At 41.6% G+C, this 20,149-nt stretch overlaps 1 long non-coding RNA gene across 1 annotated transcript in view; it reads left to right on the top strand.

Annotated features, from left to right (window-relative positions):
* Positions 1 to 1,521: 1,521 nt before the first annotated feature.
* The window catches only part of LOC105815221, a 151,342-nt gene continuing 132,714 nt past the window's right edge, over positions 1,522 to 20,149 (top strand). Inside the window, exon 1 of the long non-coding RNA XR_001137731.1 lies at positions 1,522 to 1,694. This is a non-coding gene — a long non-coding RNA (uncharacterized LOC105815221). The remainder of the gene's footprint in view (positions 1,695 to 20,149) is intronic.

Raw genomic sequence — 20,149 nt, 5'->3', positions numbered from 1 at the left:
TAATAAAACACACAGCGATTTAGGAAAGATTTCACAGAGGAGGTGACAACTAAATAAGGTTCTGAAGGATGAACAAGAGTTTTTCCGATGAAAAGAGATGGAGGAATATTCTAACTAGAAGGAATCTCATATGCACAGGCTTAGAGTTATGAAAATTCTCTTTGCTGGAGTCTGGAAAGGTAAGTTAGGGGCAGATTGTAAACCGGCACACCAAAAGATCTGGAATTTATTTTATAGGTAGCAGAGAGCTAGCCCACTAGTCCAGACTTTTAAGCAGGGGGATCATGGAATCACTTTTATTTTTTTTAAATATTTCAGAGGGAAATTTAGATGGCAAATTGAGAGGTGCAAGGTACCGGGTGAATAGCTCTGGGGTAAGGACCGGAAGAGTGACTGATGGGACTGAGGAAATACCTTGTGCAATCACCCAGCAGCCAGGGATCAGAAGAGTGGTTCAGGAACCGAAGGAGGTTCGTGTGGAGGAACACATTTGGCTGTAGGAGAAGAAGGAGAGGATGGCAGCAGAAGGAGAAAGAAAAGACGGCTGCTTGCTTGTATGCAGATGCTGTGGGTAGAAGTGACAAGTTCAAATGAATTAAAGCAGAGAACTGAAGGAAGCAAGGCTTCAGCGGAGCCCAGTGAGAGCTGGAGCCTGCCGCAGTGGTCAAATCGGGTGACACCGGGCAGGCCCGTAATTGGGTCTGCAGACCCGAGTACCTTACGAAGGACTTTGAGCGTCAGGCTGAGGATCTTGGACATCACCCAGGATTCAGTGAGAGTGGGCTCCGCAGCCTGAACTGTGCCGCATGCAGTGTGTTGACTCAAGTACGACACAGTTAGAAAGTCTTAATTGTTGTTTTACATTGCAAAAAATTCTCCATAATACTCCCATGTCTGAAAATAAGCAAATTTGAACTAACCCCGTTCGCTGGGAACAGAAGACCCAATTCCTACTATGAATAGACAGCATCTGCGTTACTCCGAAGGCTCCCTTGCTGAGGGTTGTTTGGAAAGAATGGTTACAAAAACAAAACAAACAAACAAAAAACCCCATCCCTCAATCTCAATCACTCCAACTGATGAGTTTCGAAGAAATTAAATGTTTTTAAAGAAGGAAAATAAAAAAGACCATAGACCTCCCACAGAAATCTACACCCCTAAAGAGTGGCATTTAAAAACTACCCATTTTCTGGAACATCTTCTTAAGCTAAATCTCAGCCACCCTAATCCCTGGGGCAACCCCGCCCTCCGTCCCGCACCCCCACAAGCAGTATCGCACTCGCGCGCAGGGTGACGGAGGCTGACGGGGGCGCGGCGGCTCAGGCGAGGGGCCACCCAGTCCCCGAGGCGCAGGCGGCTGGAGCCTGTTCGCTGCCGCGGCAGCAGCAGGGCGGGAGGGAGTCGCCGCGAGGGGAAGGGGCGGAGGACGCAGGGAGGACTGCGGGGGAGGGGACAGGAGGACGCGAAGGAGAGCCGGGAGGGGCGAGAGCACGACGCGGGGAGGGGGAGTGGAGGGCGGGAGCGGCGGGGGCGCGCCGCAGTCCGAGCCTCAGACGCGCGGGCGCAGAGGGCAGCTCTGGGGCTGCCTGGCTGGGGCAGCCGGAGGCGACAGCTTGGTCAAGAACGAAGGACATCTGCGCTCCAGGGTCCCGGGCAGTCGCGCCGGGGCTGAGCGGTGGGCGCGGGGCGAGAAGGTGAGTAGCTCTGTGCGCTTGTGGCGGTGACACTCGGTCCTGCTTGGGGCGACAGCTGGGGCGGAGGAGGACGCGGGAGGCTGCGGCGTTGTCACTGGGACACCGGCCGGGGTACAGCGGAGCGCTCTCCCGGGTAGCAGCGCCCGCGGCAGGGGCGAAGCGGGTCGCCGACTCCCTTCTCCCCGGCAGGCCCCCGCCACTGCTGCGGGGGCCGAACGCGAGGAGGGGACGGGCGCCCGGGAGAGGGCACAGCTGAAATACAGCAGCGCCGGCACCCGCCGCCTCCTCCAGCCTGTAGCCAACTTCTGCATCCGCACCCGCGTCCCACGCTTTCCGGGAAGCCCTGCCTGGAGGTCTCCCTGTGGGCAGCTGGGCATGGAGAGGCTGCTGGGGCCCGGCCCGGAGGCTTCCCGGGCACGGACACTTAGGACGCGGGGTGTCACGCCACAGAGCCGGCGGGCGACGAGCTCAGGGGCCCGGCGGGCGCGTACCGGTGTGTGCGTGTTCCGGTCCCCGCGGACGCATCTGGGCGTGGGCTTTGTTCGGATGTGCTCACACCTGCGCGGATCGCCGAGTTCGGGGGGCGAGGCCGACTTCGCTCCTCCACTCTCGCTGCCCTGGAGAGGACTCGGGGAATCGTGAGGGGACGGGAGAGACACCGAGGACAGCGGGGTGGGGGCTCTTGCGGGGGGCTTCTTTGGTCCTACAGGTGCGGGTCCCGGGGGTCCCAGCGCCCCGCCCAGCCTCGGAGTGCTGGGGCTCGCCGCGGCGGGCGCGCCGGGCTTGGAGCTGACTGGAAAGATCCCCTCCCTGCCCAGGCTCCCAGCGGGGGGTTCTGGCAGCAGCGTCGCCCCGGGTGGCTGTGTTGAGCCAGGAGTGATTACCCGCCCTGGAGCATCCATCTCGCAGGGAGCGCCATCTGCGCCGGGCGCCGCCCCCGGCCCCCTCTTCGCAGTGCGGGTGGGCGCCGCAGCATCCTGGTCCCCGGCGGTTCGCCGGCTCAGCCACTCCCGGCCCGCATCTGTCGGAGTGCGGAGGGGGACTGGGGTGTCGCGGGAGGGTGAGCCAGGGAGTTGTCATTTCTTCCAGAGCAGTGTACTCCGGGCAGCAAGCGCCCTGGGCCCGGGAGGCGGGTTAGCAGGCCGCTTCTTCCCCTCGGAATCGCCCGGCCCCCGGCCCCTGGCGACGCCGTCTGTCCTCCGCACGGTTGAGGCGGCCCCTGCGCAGCGCCTGGCACTGAGGGAGGGCGCCGAGCGGCGGCGTCTCCTTCCCATCCCGCCCCTCTCCTGCGCTTTTCGCACCAGCAGCTTCAGCCGGAGGCTACACCTGGCGTAGGGCTGTCCAGAGGGGGAAGCCTTCTATTCCTTTCCTAGTCCCAGATGGTTAAGGCTCAGAAGTGAGGATCTGAGTGGCTGGGCCCTTCCTCGCCCGAGGCTCTTGCATGAAGAGATGGAGCCAATAATGGGCTAGGAGGCATTGGTTCTGCACCAGGAGCTCCCCCTGGGGTGGTCCTGGGAAGGAACACTGAATGGCCGCTGAATACAAACCTAGGAGGCTGGGCTGTTTAGGTTGGGACTGCTTTATGCTAACCGTGTCCTGCTATTAAAATCTTGTAATAATGGCTCATGAGTGAATGAGAGACCTTCCAGAGTGCTGAAATGGAGTTAGACAGCTGGATACTTTCTACTTTAATAATAATGATAGACAACTGGTTTATGAGAGCTACAGATGTCCTGAGCACTGTGCATGTTACATGTATCATCTCATTTAATTCCCACAACAACCACATTTTAAAAATTAGGGACAGAGGCTTAGAGAGGTCAGGTAACTTTCCCAAGGCCACACAGCTAGGAAGTAGGGGAGCGAGATTAGCGTTTTGCCCCTGCGCTTTACCATCCCAAACTGAAAATGTGGCCTTTTGGAGGTTTAGGGGAAGCCTAAAACCACTGAGTGTTCAAATCGAGGGACATACCTTACAAGCCCATGAAATTGAGGCCTCTGCAGACCTCAGAGTAGCGGGCAATATTGTAATTCAGAATCGTATTGTGGAATAGCCTTTTATTCCTCCGTAATTCTTTTACATGTTATATTATTCCTGTTAGTTTTTAAGTACATAGCTGTTAACCCATTTCGGTCACTGAACTGTTCTTAGTAATCAGAGCCCCCTGTGATTACAGAGAGATGTGGTTGGCATGTCATAATTTTTAAGAAAAAAATTTTTTTAATAAGGAAAAGCCACCCAGCCCTGAATGTTTTTTGCACAGTTTTGACTGCAGAAGAGTTACTCCTCAAATTGGATGTTGAGTTTGAATAGGACTCTAATATCCAATCTTAGGAAAGCATTCAATATCCTAAATATATAGAAACGTGTGGTACATTTATAAAGATGTTCCCTGTTAACTAGTAAAAATGAAGAATTTGAATGAAAATGAAATTAGCTATTTTTGGAATAGCTTTTAGAATTATTATAATTAACCAATCAAATGGAAAAATGGATTCATTTTGCATTTGTAATCCTACTGACTCATGATCTTCTTTCAACCTTCTTTCTACTTTATTACAGGAAAGTTGCCAAACATTTCACATAACCCATTGCATATCAAAACAAGTACAAGGGAGCTCAGGAAGGTCCTCCAGCCTTTTGATACAGGGTCGTGATGTGGTCCTCGGGCTGGAAGCCAGTGCCTGTACAGCATATCACTGTTTGTTATTGCTACAGTCACAGTAAATGAAAAACAAGTCATTTTTGGAAATGATACGTCCTGTGAGGCCAACACGACAATGGTGGTGATATTGCCTAAGTGCAAGTGCTTCAGATGTGTGAGAGGACTCTAAGAATGGATACACCTGGGCTGTAGAAAATGTCAAGAATCATTTCAAATAATACTTTCCTATAGGTATAGTTTTCCTTTTATAATCGATTGAATATAAATAGACTCTGCAGATATTATATTGCGTACGTACAAAGGAGCTATTCTATAGGAAGCTTTTCTGGTAAAGAGATTCATACATTCATTCATTCATTCATTCATTAATACGTATTTACTGAGTGCATGGCCTACTATTCTAGGCATTGGGAATACAGTGGAGAGAGAAACAGTTTCTGCCCTTGGGGAGATTAATTCTATCATCCATGGCCACATACTTCCCCACACACAGATTTTTTTTCACATGTTATAGGTGTACAGCTTGATGAACTTGCACAAATGGAACATGCTGATGTAGCTAGCACTCAAATCAAGAAACAGTGTAATGCACGCCCAAGAGAGCCCCCTTGTGGCTCCTACCAGTCATTACTGGCACCAAAGGGTAAACACTGAGACACCAGGCTTTTCCCTGATATTTTCACCTTATATCAGCAGCCTTTGCAGTCTCATCCCCATTTTCAAAGAACAATTTCCATCTAAGAAGTACAATAACCCATAGCAAATTTAACTGGAATACAAATCTCCTAATATGTTCTTTTCTTGGAAGTTTTGTGTTTTGGATCCAAAGACCACTTTAGGTCAATCTTCAACTGCTGAGATGAATGGTGCAGAGGAAGTGATTTGAAAATAATTGAAAATTATTAAATACATTCAGATGTTCTTTTCATTTAAAATTTTATGCTTCCTCACGTGAAGGAGCCCTCAACCTTCCTGGCAGGTCAGGACGAAGGACGGACCTAGATGGCAGGGGCAATAATCCAGTGGCTTATTTAATTTAACTCTTTATCTGCCTTGGCAAATGAAAAGCCCCTTTCGTTTAGAAAGGCTTCCATTGGCATCAGAAGCTGAAGTTTCCTCCCCTTCCCCTGGATTTATTGAGGTATAATTGACAAATAAAAAATTATATATATTTAAGATATATAATGTGATGTTTGGTATATGTATACATTGTGAAATGATTACCACAATCAAACCAGTTAACATATCCATCACTTCACACTGTTACCTTTTGTGCATATGTGTGGTAAGAACATTCAAGATCTATCTTAGCAAATTTCAAGGATACGATATGCTATTTTAAACTGTAGTCACCGTGCTGTACATTAGATGGCCAGAATTTATTCATCCTGCCTAACTGAAACTTTGTAGCCTTTGACCAACATCTCCTCATTTCCCCCACGCCCCTAGCCCATGGCCATAGCATTCTACTTTCTACATGTATGAGTTTGACTAAAGTTTCTGAGAACAGGAAAATGTACCTCAATGAACTGATGAATGCTTATTTTCCCTCCCAAAATGTGGAGGAGAGGGCAACATGAGGGAGGAAAGTATGGCAATGGCTCTGCCTCCAGCTTTGGCAACCGTAAATCCTTCATTATCAGGTTGTGTTTAAATGAGGGAACAAGTGCAATATATTTATTTAAAATGTGATATTTTTGCTAAGGTACCTTTATTATGGTAAAATATATATAACATAAGATGTACTGTTTTCATCATTTTGCACTATATAGTTCAGTGACATTAAGTACATTTACATTGTATGCAACCATCGCTACTGTCCATCCCAGAGATTTTTCATCTTCCCAAACTGAAACTCCGTGCCCGTTAAACAATAACTCCTGTTTCCTCAACCCCCAGCCCCTGGCAGCCATCATTCTACTTTCTGTCTTTATGAATTTGACCATACCAAGTACTTTATCTGAACGGAATCATACGGTATTTGTCTTTTTGTGACTGGCGTATTTCACTTAGCTAAATGTCTTCGAGATTTATCTATGTGTCAGAATTGCCTTCTTTTTTAAAGGTGCATAGTATTTCATTGTATGTATATGCCACATTTTCCTTATCCATTCTTCCGTCACATACACTTGGGTTACTTTCACCTTTTGTGTATTGTGAATGGTGTTGCTATGAACATCGATGTACAAATATCTGTCTGAGTCACTGCTTCCAGTTCTTTTGGGTACATACCCAGAAATGAGACAGCTGGATCATATGGTAGGTCTATTTTAATTTTTTTTCAAAAAGCACCATACACTGTTTTCTGTAACAGTTGCAACATTTTACATTCCCACCAAAAGTGCACAAGTGTTCCAATTTCTCCACATCTTGGCCAACACTGTTATTAATATTTGCCATTTTCTTGTTAGTAGCCAGACTAATGGGTGTGAAGTGCTGTTGCTGTTACCTTTTAAAGCTATAAATTATTATCTATGTGTTATGAACAAATCATTTATAATTTTTCTAATCTTACTGGTTTAACATTTATTAATAAGTAGGTGTATGGTTTCCAATAGGTATTGATTGACCATATACCTTGTGCAAAGCATGAAATAGATGTTATGGAGCATGCGTGTTGTAGTCCAGGGTAAGCCAGCATTGGTGACATACATTCTTGTTATTTTTCTAAGGTGTTGAATTACAGTGTCTATGTCTGTAATGCACTTGTGCTAGACGATTTTGCTATGAGGGTAGGTTAAATTAGTATGCTTTTGTTGTACTGCCAAAAAATGACATTGTTATTTTAATCCAGACCAAGAGCAAATGTGCCTCATATCTGAACATAGATAGGAATATCCTTATACTGAATGTTTAGGGATGCGCTGGAGTTGTAAATTACAGTTCTGTACTGGGCATTTCTTCCCACCATTGAATCTTCAAACATGACAGCATAAACCCTCACCACCCAATTATAATTGCTTAGCTGAGCTAATAAAAAAGATGTGGTGTCAACTTAATTGACCTATTTTACTGGCCTACAAGATTGGAATTTCAAATTAGAAAAAGGTAATTTTTAACAGTCTGATGGAGGATTTCCCTCAAGTGACTAAAAAGCTAGTGAATATAAGCAATGCCAGTGGTAAAGGGAAGAAATTTACAACCACTAATGCTCTTCCACTGCACGTGCTATCCAAATGCTTATTCAGTTTAAATGCAAAAATAACAAATCTTATCTTGTATTGCATGCTCCCTGATTTCCTTCCATATTGCCCTGTACTTTGTTTAGTTCACATGAGAATGAAAATGATTATTACAGTCAGACAAAAATGATCCTTTTAAAATCTTGTTATTAAATGATGGTGGGAAAGGCTGAAAACAATATTTTGCATATATATATGTTTACATATAGATCTTTCAATTTTATGACATGCATGATATATTGGTTCAAAACCCACTGTAACCAGAAAAATCTATTCCCAGGGCAATCTGAGGGAATCCTGTAGGAGGTCTTCCACTGGGTAATATGCAATGAATTTGATTTATCTTTCTCAAGTGGGCTGAGAGCATTCAAAAAATTCAGTATATGTATTCAGTGTGTAGTGATCTTTTCTCCAAATTTCAACTTTAAAGCTAATTTCATGCCACTTTTAGATGCCCTTGGCATTTGAATGGCATGATTTACAGCATGCATTTTTGGGGCACATTACAAACTCACGTTAAACGCCGTTAACAGATTCTCTCTCAAGGCAAAGGGAAAGGAAAAGTACCATTAATTATGCCTTAAGGTAAAAATGGCCTGTCGAAAAAGTTTCATCCTGGAGTTTTTTGGTTCTTTGAGGAAGGATGGCTTGCGAGCGAGTCCGCTGCTGCTTTCCAAAGCCTGGTGCGCCTTTTCAGTCCCTTACCTCAATAGAGAGCTGAAAGGACAAAAGTGAACAAAGGAGGCCTGTTTTGCCTGCCCCACTTGCTGGGCTGTTGTCTTGGCCCTTTTCAGTGAAGGAGGGGGGGAGCTGGGTCAAAGTTGAAGAACACTGAAAAGGAATTCAGGCTTCATGTCGAAATTTGAATTATAGCTTCAGTTCAAGTGCCGAGTAGATTAGTTTGAATTGAAATTTTTGAATCTGTGGAAGCTTAAGTGACAGATGGTGTTGGAACAGTGTCCATAGAGCTGGATGGCATACCCGAAATGTTCAGTGCCCAAGCGGGGCACTCGGTAAACATCTAGTTAACTGACAGAAGTTTTAAAACTGTAGGAAGTGTAGTTTGCTGCTGTACACCGCATTAAGACATTGGACTGTGTGAATTAAGGGGAAGCTCCTGTGTCTGGCACACACTCGGATGCACTTGTCCCCCCTAATTGCATTGCAAATATTCTTCTGACTGTTCTGCGGCTGTTTCCTCTATTATCTATTTGAATAAATGCAGAAATACCCAACCAGCTTCTCTTGTAAAATTGTATTACAGAGTTTTAGTATTGTCCACAGATTGTTTTGATATGTGACAAGATAAATCTGTCCTAAATACTGACTAACAATGTTTTTTCCCTATATGAGTATAATTGTGAAGAGTAATTTCGGCTTTCTGCTGCCAGTGGGAGTCCATCAGTTTAGTATTTGCTCTTGAAGTTTTTAATATGGCACCCGGTCTTCCATTCATTTTGGGGGGCAACATCTGATTTAAAACATTTCAGTAGGAGAGTTAGTTATGTGTATAACTAGAATACTAAAACAGATACTGGTAAATAAAGATTACTAGAATGTAAGTGAAATAAAAAACAATTTGGGGTAATTTGAAACTCTCCCTGGTGCTCCATAAAACCACAATTGAAAATTGAAAAATTGTAGTATTTGAAAACTAAAAAATTGAAAGTTAAAAAACTACCAAATTTTGCTTTGTCATCTTTGACCAACTAAATGACTTGATGACACAGTCTTTTGTTCTGATGTTGTTAGCATGATGGTTAAAAACCATTTTTAAATGTATATTTAATATATTAGAATGAATATTTCTACTTTTAGGGAAATAAACATTGGCATGACAATAATATGAACAGCATAGTAAGGTGGAAATTCAGAGATAATTAATACTGTAATATAAATAAAGGTAATTAAGAATTTATTGCATTAACTTATATGATGTGTTGTATTTTACATAAATCATTATATATACTTTGTATGTCTCACACATTTTAAGGTAAATTGCATTTTCATAGATGGAATGGGGTTTTTAAAACTCCATGGCTATGTATATGTTTCTAGCAACAGCTACCATGATGCAAAATTATAGTGGCAGGTAAATATATATCAAGTGTTTATTGCTGTCCTAAGATTATGAGGGGGTTCATTAAACAGCGGAGAGGGAGTGAGTTCATGGTGAGCTTCATTTGCTGGGAGTGGAGATGGAGAATGGAGATGAGAGAGTGAAGGATTCAGACAGAGGGAAGGTTCAGGTGGGTAAGGAAAACTGTGACATCCTGGAGAAGTGCCCTGTGGCAGACGGAGGGAGGGAAATTTTAAATAATGAGGAGAGAGTAAAGAACAGAGCAGTAGGACAGTAATAACAAAATCTGAAAGAAAGAGAAAGGGAAGAGAATAAAAATTTTTATGGTGATTGCCTGGCTAATGGAGAAGAGTTGCTGTTTCATAGAACTCAATATTAAATATTTTAGAGATATTTTATTGTGGCACTTTAGGTCATCGAAGTAACTTAACAGCATAAAATAGAAATAACTTATAAAATCACCCTACAAAATGAAATACGATAATACATTTACTCTTAAAAGAAATGTATTGAGAAGAATTTGCTAAGAAGTCAAAGCTAAAGTTACTTCAGTGTAACACAGTTAAATTCTTAGCCAGATCAGCTCTTTTTTCCAACTATTTTGTTCCCTTATATACAGGTGGCCTCAGCTTGAGAAAGTTAGATAATATAAAAATGTGAGCTTGGCAAACCCATTTGGGGTGACTATTCATGTCAAACAGAATTCTTCACTTTCCACAAGGACTATATGATGCCTGAGCTCCTACAATGTATTAAAGCTGAATTCAGAAGCAATTTTTCAAAAATATCTAAGTAATCAATTTATTCAGTTACAGAAAGAGCACAGCATAATAGATAACAAGTGAAACCAAAGCAAGTAAGGCTAAACAAAAGTAAAATGGACAGGTGGTAGATGAAGAAAAGTATCTCAATTGTATGAAAATATTTGATATTTGCTCTAGATAACATTGAGAGGCCAAGTCTTGCATGATGACTAAATAGTCATCCAGGCATTTTGGGCCTTGCTCATAATAGGATTCTGTCAGCTTTCCCCAGATCTCTGACCTTCGAAAGCTAGTGCTTGCTCTGTTCCATGAGGAGCCTGGGCTGCTTTTCTCATTATGTGTGGTATGTATGTGAGAGCCCCCATGTTTGATAAACGAGTTAATGCAAGAATGAATGACTGACTACATGAATATTGCAAGATGTCAGAATGTCAGGTAGGTCTTTGCTGCAGAAAATGGTGGGGTTTTGTTCTTGGCCCTGGTTTGAAGACATCGACAAAGTCTAGACCATGGGAAATCAAACATTCATAATTTCATGCCTGAATTCTGTAGATTGTAATTTGCTTGCTGGTTCTAAATTATGCACTTGAGCAGGCAGGTGAAATCATTCAATACAGAAAGATATCATTTTTTTTCAAATTACTGCTGTGGCACCGTAAGTGACATCTTTGTGACCCAAAAGAATTCCTCTATAATTTTCTACCTTTGCTCATGGCAGATGATCCCAGATTTGCACACGGCTTTCCTTTCCCTGCACTGTCTGAAGCTGGTGCTTGTCATTTCCCTCCAGAGGTCTATGTGTGGCTGCACACTGACTGAGTTAAGCACATTTGAGATTGCTTTCTACCCTCTGAATTGGAAGAAATCATAAGCGAGGCACACAGGACTGAAATGAAAAGTGAAAAGGCTGGCGTGTGAAGCAAATCGGAAGTACTCGTGCTGCAGCTTTAAGCTTTAATAGTGGAACTTTCTCCTCTCTTTGGTTGGCCATTAAGTACTCCTATCTGTTGTCTTCTTTATATTCCAAGATGCAAGTTGAGTTAGTTACAGCACCACCCTTCCCAACTAGTTGGGGGGCTTTAGGGGTTGGGTTCAAGGCAGTGATGCCACGTTAGAGAGACTCCTAGAGTGAAAAGTTACATGAAATATTTGATTAATTAAATTTTTAGCTACTTCATGGCTTTGGAAAAGTCACTTAAGTACTTTTTTCCTTTAGCTAGAGAAGGGAGCTAAAACACAAAACTTTCTCATTACCTAACCCTACCCCATAAGTGTATGTAACTATAACAAATAATATAGTGCCAAGAGAAGATGACATAAATCTAGGGTGTTATTAGGCAGAATGCACCTGTCACTTTTTTCACCGTAACATTCTGGCAAAATGTGCTTCAGGGATATGTACATATCATACGTCCTTAGTAATATCTATATCTACTTGATTTTGAATAAATGAAATGATCTCACACTGCAGTCCGAGAGATCGATACCCTTATTGATAAAATAAGGGTATCAATATATACCCTTATATATTGATATATATATCAATATATAAACTGACAAACTATAATCTTAACCTCCAACAAATGATAATATATATGTGAAAGTCATATTGAGTTAATTTGATAAAATAAGGGTGTAAATTCAGCCAATACTTTTTTCAGTGGCATTCAATGTCAGTAATAGTCCTTTGAAATCCAATTGTGTTTTATTTCAAGCCATAATCCCATTCACATTTTTCAAGAGGACCGTCAGTAATTTTTTGTGTCAGCCATGACTAACTAGCAACCCCACAAACCAATAAAGCATGAAACCATTTTAATATATTAAATTCATCCAGCTTACAAACTGTATATGCTTAGAAGTTCGATAGAAAAAGAAATGCATGCAGCGAGGCTTGTGAGCAGGTTTGTATATACCATTGAGGTACTTTGCATTTATTTTGTTCCTCTGCACCTTAGAGAAGAGATAGGTACTTAAAATAGTAGTTGTCAACGACCTGGGTGTAGACACGGAGCTTTAGAAATGGGAATATGTTATGGGTTGAATTGTGTCTCCCAAAATTCATGTTGAGGTCCAAACCCCCAGTACCTGAGTACCTTATAGGGTCTTTACGGTTAGAATGAGGTAATTAGGATGGGCCCTAATCCAATATAAATAATGTTATAAAAAGAGGATATTTAGAGATAGAGTGGTTGAAGGCCATATGAAAAAGAAGGCAAAGATCTGCAGGCCCAGAAAGGCCAGTGATTGCCAGTAGGCTACCAGAAGCCAGGAGAGACAGAACAGATTCTCCCCCACAGGCTTCAGGAGGAACTGACACCTCCCACACCTTGATCTTCCACTTCTAGCCTCCAGAACTGTGAGATGATAAATTTCTGCTGTGTAAGTCACCCAGTTTGTGGTACTGTTACAGCAGCCCCAGCAAACTAATACAGAAACGAATACAGTTCACCTGTTCCTAAACCTATCTTTTACAAAAAAAAGAGTGAAAATACAGCTTCCTCACATCTCTGTGTTTGTATCTCTATCTCTATCTCCACCTCTACAGTCATCCTTAGATATCCAAGGGGGATTGGTTCTAGGGGCCCCCTCGTTGCCCCTCGTCCAGGACACCAAAATTCAAGGATGCTCAAGTCTCTAATATAAAATGGTGTAGTATTTGCACATAACCTATGTACATCCTCTGGTACACTTTAAATCATCTCTAGATTACTTATGATACCTATTATAATGTAAATAGCTATGAAAATGTATTTTTATTTGTATTATTTTTTATTATTGCATTTTTTTAAAATTTTATTTTATTTCAGAATATTACAGGGTTACAAATGTTTTGGTTACATAAATTGCTTTCGTACCATTTGAGTCAAAGTTGTAAGTGTGTCCATCCCCCAGATAGTGTGCATTGTACTTGTTAGGTATGAATTTACTCATCCCCTCCCCCCCACCTGCTCAATTTCCAATGAATCTCTTTTCCATATGTGCACATAAGTGTTGATCGATTAGTTCCAATTTAATGGTGAGTACATATGGTGTTTGTTTTTCCATTTTTGTGATAATTCACTTAGAAGAATGGTCTCCAGTTCCATCTAGGTTAATTCAAGAGGTATTAGTTCACTATTTTTTTCCATGGTATACATGTACCACATTTTATTAATCCACTCACATATTGATGGGCACTTGGATTGTTTCCACATCTTTGTAATTGTGCTGCTATAAACATTCAAGTGAGGGTGTCTTTTTTATAGATTGTCTTTTTTTCCTTTAGGTAAATACCCAGTAGTGGGATGGTTGGATCAAATGGTAGTTCTACTTTTAGTTCTTTGAAGTATCTCCATACTACTTTCCATAGAGATTGTACGAGTTTGCGGTCCCACCAGCAGTGTGTGAATGTTACTCTCTCTCCACATCCATGCCAACATTTGTTGTTTTGGGACTTTTTGATAAAAGCCGTTCTCACCAGAGTTAAGTGATATCTCATTGTGGTTTTGATTTGCATTTCCCTGATGATTAGAGATGTTGAGCATTTTTTCATATATTTGTTGGCCGTTAGCCTATTTTCTGAAAAGTTTCCGTTCATGTCTTTTGCCCACTTTTTAATAGGGATGTTTGATTTTTTTCTTGCTTATTTGCTTGCATTGTTTTTATTTTTTCTGAATATTTTCTTTTCTTTTCTTTTTTTTTTTTATTGATGAGGTCTCATTCTATTGCCCAGGTGGAGTGCAATGATGTGATCAAAGCTCACTGTAGCCGCGAACTCCTGGGCTGAAGTGATCCTTCCGCCTTAGCTGCCCAAGTAGTTGGGATTACTATTATAGGCACAAGCCTCCCCACCTGGCTTTTCCTAATATCTTCTATTTGCTGTTGGTTTAATCTGTGGGAATACCAAGGGACAACTGTATCTATATCTGTATACTTTGAGAACCAAAGTAGTATGTGTATATTAATCAGTAATTTACAAAGGTATCCCTTGAATTAAGCCACAGAAATGCTGGTAGTGGTGGAGAGAGTACCAATTTTATTACCTGGACAAATATATGAAACTGGTAGTTTAATTAAGTGATTACTCTTTTTTGTTATATCAAGTTGACTCCAACTTGGCTGCCTCTATCAAGTGTAAATTGTCATCATCCGGGAAGTTAAAGGGATGTATTTTATTGAAGAGTCTGCAGGTGCCCTTGCTGCTTCCTGCTGATCCGTTTTCTTTCAACATGAAAAATGGTGTGGTTGCCGATATTTACTCATGCACAGGGAAGCGAAGCGTTGGATGAGCCCTCAGACAATTTCCGTCTGAATGATGCTTCAGTGGGGCAGTGTGAAGAATGCATTATGGAGAATTTTGCAGCTAGCTATAATTAGGCAACACCACACTGTCTTTTTGAAGAAGCAGGATTGCCAAGAGCTTGAAATCAATTTGAATATTGGTTTGAATACACTGTGAATTCTATTATGATGTCTGCCCACTTGGTGTGAATGTCTGTTCTTCATTTCCACCAGTGACAGCCTTGTCTATCGTGGACGGTAAGCTCCTCCAGGGAAATAGCCCTGACTACTAATGCTGTATGTGCAGCCTTTGATGAACTGCTGCATCCAAAAAAGGGCCTAATTGTTTTAAATAATACCAATGAGATGATTTGCTAGGAAGGTTCTTGAGATGAACACTGAAGACTTTACAGCTGACTTTGTGCAATTCAGTGGTTCCATTTTAATATGTAAACCATTTGCCAATTTGGGATTTCCTACCAGTGATAACGTTCTTTCTTTGCTATGGACTCAAGTTTATTTATGATCCTGTCAGGAGCAACTAATGAGACTCCACTAGCATCCAGCAGGAAATAATTTTGAATCATGGCTGTTACAATTTTGCATGTCCTTACAGCCTCCCTTTAACATGCAAGGCAGTGAGGTGCAAATTGATTAAGTGAGATGTCCAAGGCCCTAGGCAGGAGCAGAGAGTATAGGAGGCAGCAGTTTGTATCTGAATATTACTGTTACAGTGTAAACCCCTTAGATCTTTTAAATATTTTCCTTGAAAGACAATGTTGTAAGGATAGTTTGAAAGACTTACGGGCACCATTGTAACTTGTGGTGATTGACCAAAGTCTTTTTGCAAATTTACTAACATGGGCTCAGCAATGCCAGTTCTATAATAAGTTACCAGCTTTAGATCCATTATATTATTTTGAATTGTTAGTCTAGATTTTATTACATTAAACTCACATTTTAAAACATTATATACTGGACCACTCTCCCTATTTCCTATTCTGGACAACAGAATACATCTTGGAAAACCAGTTACTGCCTGGGAAATGGAAGTGGGCTCTGTTGTGGCTGTCTGCACCTGCTCTGGTCATCATCTAAGCATGATTCTGGCCCTCCCCACTTTCTCTTTGGTCTCCTCTGCACTGTTAGAAGTGGGGCAAGTCATGAATATGCATGCTTCATACACCTGTGACCAACAGCTCCTCCATCAAGGAATGGCACAGTATCGGTTACTTGAAATGGATAACTCGTGACAGCTGCTGTCTGTGGCCTACCGGGCTCTCTGCCCTGCACTGACAGCTGCACATCACATCCTGCGATCACACCATCTCAGCGACCTCCAGGACTAATACATTAAAAAAAGGGGCCGTGCCCACTGGTCTGGAGATATTACTTCATGGGCAGCCTGCTCCTGAGGTATTATGTATATATAGATGTCTCTCCAAACTTGAGCAAATGAGAGAACAACGATTTTTTCAACTTATTACTATTAATAAATGACGATAATCCCTGACATTTATTGGTTGTTTAACTATATGGACCACTTTACATGAGTTATCTCATTTAATCTTCACAAAAACATTTTATGCCAGAAGCCGGCAAGTTGTTTCTATAAAGGGCCGGATAGTAAATATTTTAAACGTGGTAGGTAGGCCATGCAATCTCTCCAAAAACAGTCATAGACAATACATAAATGAATGGGTGTGGCTATGTAAAACTTTCTTTACAAAATTGGCAGCAGGCCAGATTTGGCCTATGGTCATAGTTTGCCAACCCCTGCTTTATGCTATTATACCCATTTTATAGATGAGGAAACTGAGGCTTAGGGAGTTTAAGTAACTGGTTAAAATAGCATAGCTGCTAAGTTGCAGAGCTAGGATTCTAACCCAAAGAATTTGATCCTTATCCCTCAGTCTTAACTCCTATGAGCTACTATCATCCTGCCATGATAAATAGCAAAGGAATGGAATTTTAGCTTCTGCGTGTTGTGAGTTATAGATTATGACCCAAACGTCTAAGGGAAATGTTGTATAAGAAACAATGTCAGCCCAAGTCCTGAAGATGCTATTCAGGTAAGTGTGGATAGTCTAACATACAGCACACACAAGTGATGTAACTGTATCCAACTTGACTAATTGAATAGAACGTCTGAAATTCTCCAAATGATCTGATAATGTGGCCATTTTAGTCAATAGGTTGCAAAAAGCCAATGACCCTAATTTTTTTTTTTTTTTTTTTGAGACAGAGTCTCATTGTGTTGCCCGGGCTAGAGTGCCGTGGCGTCGTCCCTCAAACTCCTGGGCTCAAGCGATCCTCCTGCCTCAGCCTCCCGAGTAGCTGGGACTACAGGCATGCGCCACCAAGCCCGGCTAATTTTTTCTATATATTTTTAGTTGTCCTATTAATTTCTTTCTAATTTTAGTAGAGACGGGGTCTTGCTCTTGCTCAGGCTGGTTTCGAACTGAGCTCAAACAATCTGCCCGCCTCGGCCTCCCAGAGAGCTAAGATTACAGGCGTGAGCCACCGCGCCCGGCCCAATGACCCTAATTTTAAAAAAATATATAAAGTATTACTTTTTAAAATTTGCTGATAATTTGGTGGTCCAAGTGTTTTATAGTAAGATAACTTTTGCATATTCCCAAGGAATATTTTTATTTTCATGAAAATAAATTATGCAGAAGAGTTTCATCCATGTTTAACATAAAACCTTTGAATGAGAATTCTAAACAGTTTTTTTTTTCCTCCAGAATAGATATCTCCTTTTGTGTTTTATTTCCATGGTAACAGTTAAGTTTCAGCTTGAAAACAACAAACCTACAAGATAACCATCCAGTTGACATTATAGGGCATCCCCTTAGGGAATTTGTAGTGCCTCGTGGTGTCCAGATAACACCTGAAGTAGAATTACAGAGACTTGCGGTGTTTATTTATTTATTTATTTATTTATTTTCGAGACAAGCTCTCGCCCTGTCGCCCAGGTTAGAGTGCAGTGGTGTTATCATAACTCACTGCAAAGTCAAACTCCTGTCCTGAAATGATCCTCCTGCCTTAGCCTCCCAAAGTGCTAAGATTACAGGCATGAACCCCTGTGCCCCGAGGCTTGCTTTGTTTTTTATATAGCAAGCTCTTTAAAGGATTTAAAGGTTCTCAGAGTAAACTGAAGTCAGGAAATGCTGAATTTTATTCAGAAATTCAGCACACACAAAATACCATGAGCAGCCAGACTTCAAAGACATTCTCGGGACACCATAAAGATCTCTAGAACGCAGTTCCTGAACTTCAGGTGAAAGAAATTTTAGGAAGTCTACAGCCGGCAAAATGGGGCTTCGTGTGACTAAACACTGTTGTTCATACTTTGTTTGAGGGAAGCTCAGAATGAAGCCACTCCCTGGTGGAGAAATCAGAGAGAAGAAACTCTTGTCTGGAGGTAACTCTACTCTCTTTGGAAATCTGAAGTCTTTGAATATAAGTAAGCCTCCATTCTTTACTAAGAAGGCTTGCATAGGAATAAAACCCAACTAGTGGAAAAGTTGACTGCTTTGTTCCTGTGAAGTGGTTACTATGAATTAATTGGTGCAATAAATTATAAAGGGTATGGTCAATGAATGTAGACAACTTTTTCCTGTTGAATAATTTCCTAGAAAAGATAGTCCTCAGCTTAGTTCATGTAATGAAAAAAATGTAGCTCAAATAAAAAAATTGAATTATGGTGCGGTGGACAACATTTTGTTTTTCACGGCATACTTTTTACAGCTTTATTGAAGTATAACTCACATATTATAAAATTCACCCATAGTAAGTACAGATGCTCTCCAGTTTACAAGGGATTACATTCCAATGTCCCAATAAAGCCATAGCAAGTCAAAACGTCATAAATTGAACCACTGTAAATCCATATGCTCCTCAATTTATGAAGGGGATTACATCCTGATAAACCCATCATAAGGTTGAAAAATCGCATTGAATCAGTGTAAGGCAGGGACTATCTGTATACAAGTAGTGAGTTTTAATAAACTTATAAACTATGTGACTGTCATAAGCAGAATTGCAAGATGCCCCTAAGATTCTCACCCCTGATGTGCATGCCCAGTACAATACTGTCCCCTTGAGTGTGGGTGGGACCTGTGACTATGACCGGATGTCACTTCCATAATTAGGTTACATTATCTGGCAAAGGTGAAGGGATTTTGCAGATATAATTAAGGTCTCTTGTCAGTTGATTATGAGTTAATGGAAAAGGAGAGTAACCTGGCTGGGCCTGACTTAAGCAGGTGTAAACCCTTAAAAAAGGACTGTTAGAAGAGAGACACTCTTCTTTCTACTGGCTTTGAGGAAGCTAACGACCGTGTTGTGAATTGCTTATGGAGAATGGCGGCCTCAGTCCTTCACAAGGAACTGAATGCTGCTGACAACGTGAATGAGCGTGAAGAGGACCCTGTGCTCCAGAGGAAAAGCAGCCTGGAGGACACCTTGATTGCAGCCTTGTGAGACCCGTCTTGCCTGTGCCTGGGCTCTGACCTGTAAGAAACTATATGATATGATAAATGTGTGTTGTTTGAAGTCTCTAAATCTGTTGTAGCTTGTTACGCAGCAGCAGAAAACTAACACAGCAACCATCCCCACAGTGCAGTTTGGAAAGTTTTCATCATCCCCCCAAATTTCCTTGAGGCCATTTGCAGTCAAACTTTGCTCTCACCCTGAGACAACCACTGATCTGCTTTCTCTCTCTACAAATTTGGCTTTTCTGAACAGTTTATTTTAATGGAATCATATAATATGGAATCTTTCACGTCTGACTGCTTTCATTTTGCATGATGTTTTTGAGGTTCCTCCATATTGTAATATGTATCAGTGGGATTCCATTGTATGGAGATACCAGGTTGTGTTTGTGTATCACCAGTGGATGCACATTTGGATTGGGACCAAGTTGGGGCTATTATGAATAATGCTGCTGTGAACATTAGCGGGCAAGTCTTTGTGTGTACCTGTGTTTTCATTTCTCTTAGATAGCTACTTAGCAGTAGAATTGCTGGGTTATATGGTAGAACTGTGTTTAAGTTTTTAAGATGCTGCCAAACTGATTTCTAAAGCAACTGTATCATTTTACTTTCCCACCAGCAATGTATGAGGTTTCCGGTTGCTTGACATCCTTGCTAACCCTTGGTATTGTCTTTTTTATTGTGGCCATTCTAGTGGCTTGTAGTGGTATTTCATTTTAGTTTTACTTGCATTTCCCTAATGATTAATAATGTGGAGCATATTCTCATATGTTTATTATTCATCACTATAGCTTATTTGGTAAAATGTCTATTTAAATGTTTTGCCATTTTTTAAAAATTGAATTATTTATCTCCTCATTATTGAGTTTTCTAAAAATAGATTCTGGATACAAGTTCCTTATCAAATGTAAGATTTGAAAATATTTTCTCCTATTTTGTGGGCTGTCTTTTCACTTTCTTAGTGGTGTTCTTCAAAGCACAAAGATTTTTAATTTTCATAA

The sequence above is a fragment of the Propithecus coquereli genome, unplaced genomic scaffold, assembly GCF_000956105.1.
Source record: "Propithecus coquereli isolate 6110/MARCELLA unplaced genomic scaffold, Pcoq_1.0 Scaffold32, whole genome shotgun sequence".
In the NCBI taxonomy this organism is placed as follows: domain Eukaryota; kingdom Metazoa; phylum Chordata; class Mammalia; order Primates; family Indriidae; genus Propithecus; species Propithecus coquereli.
This window is presented reverse-complemented; position numbering and strand designations above follow the sequence as displayed.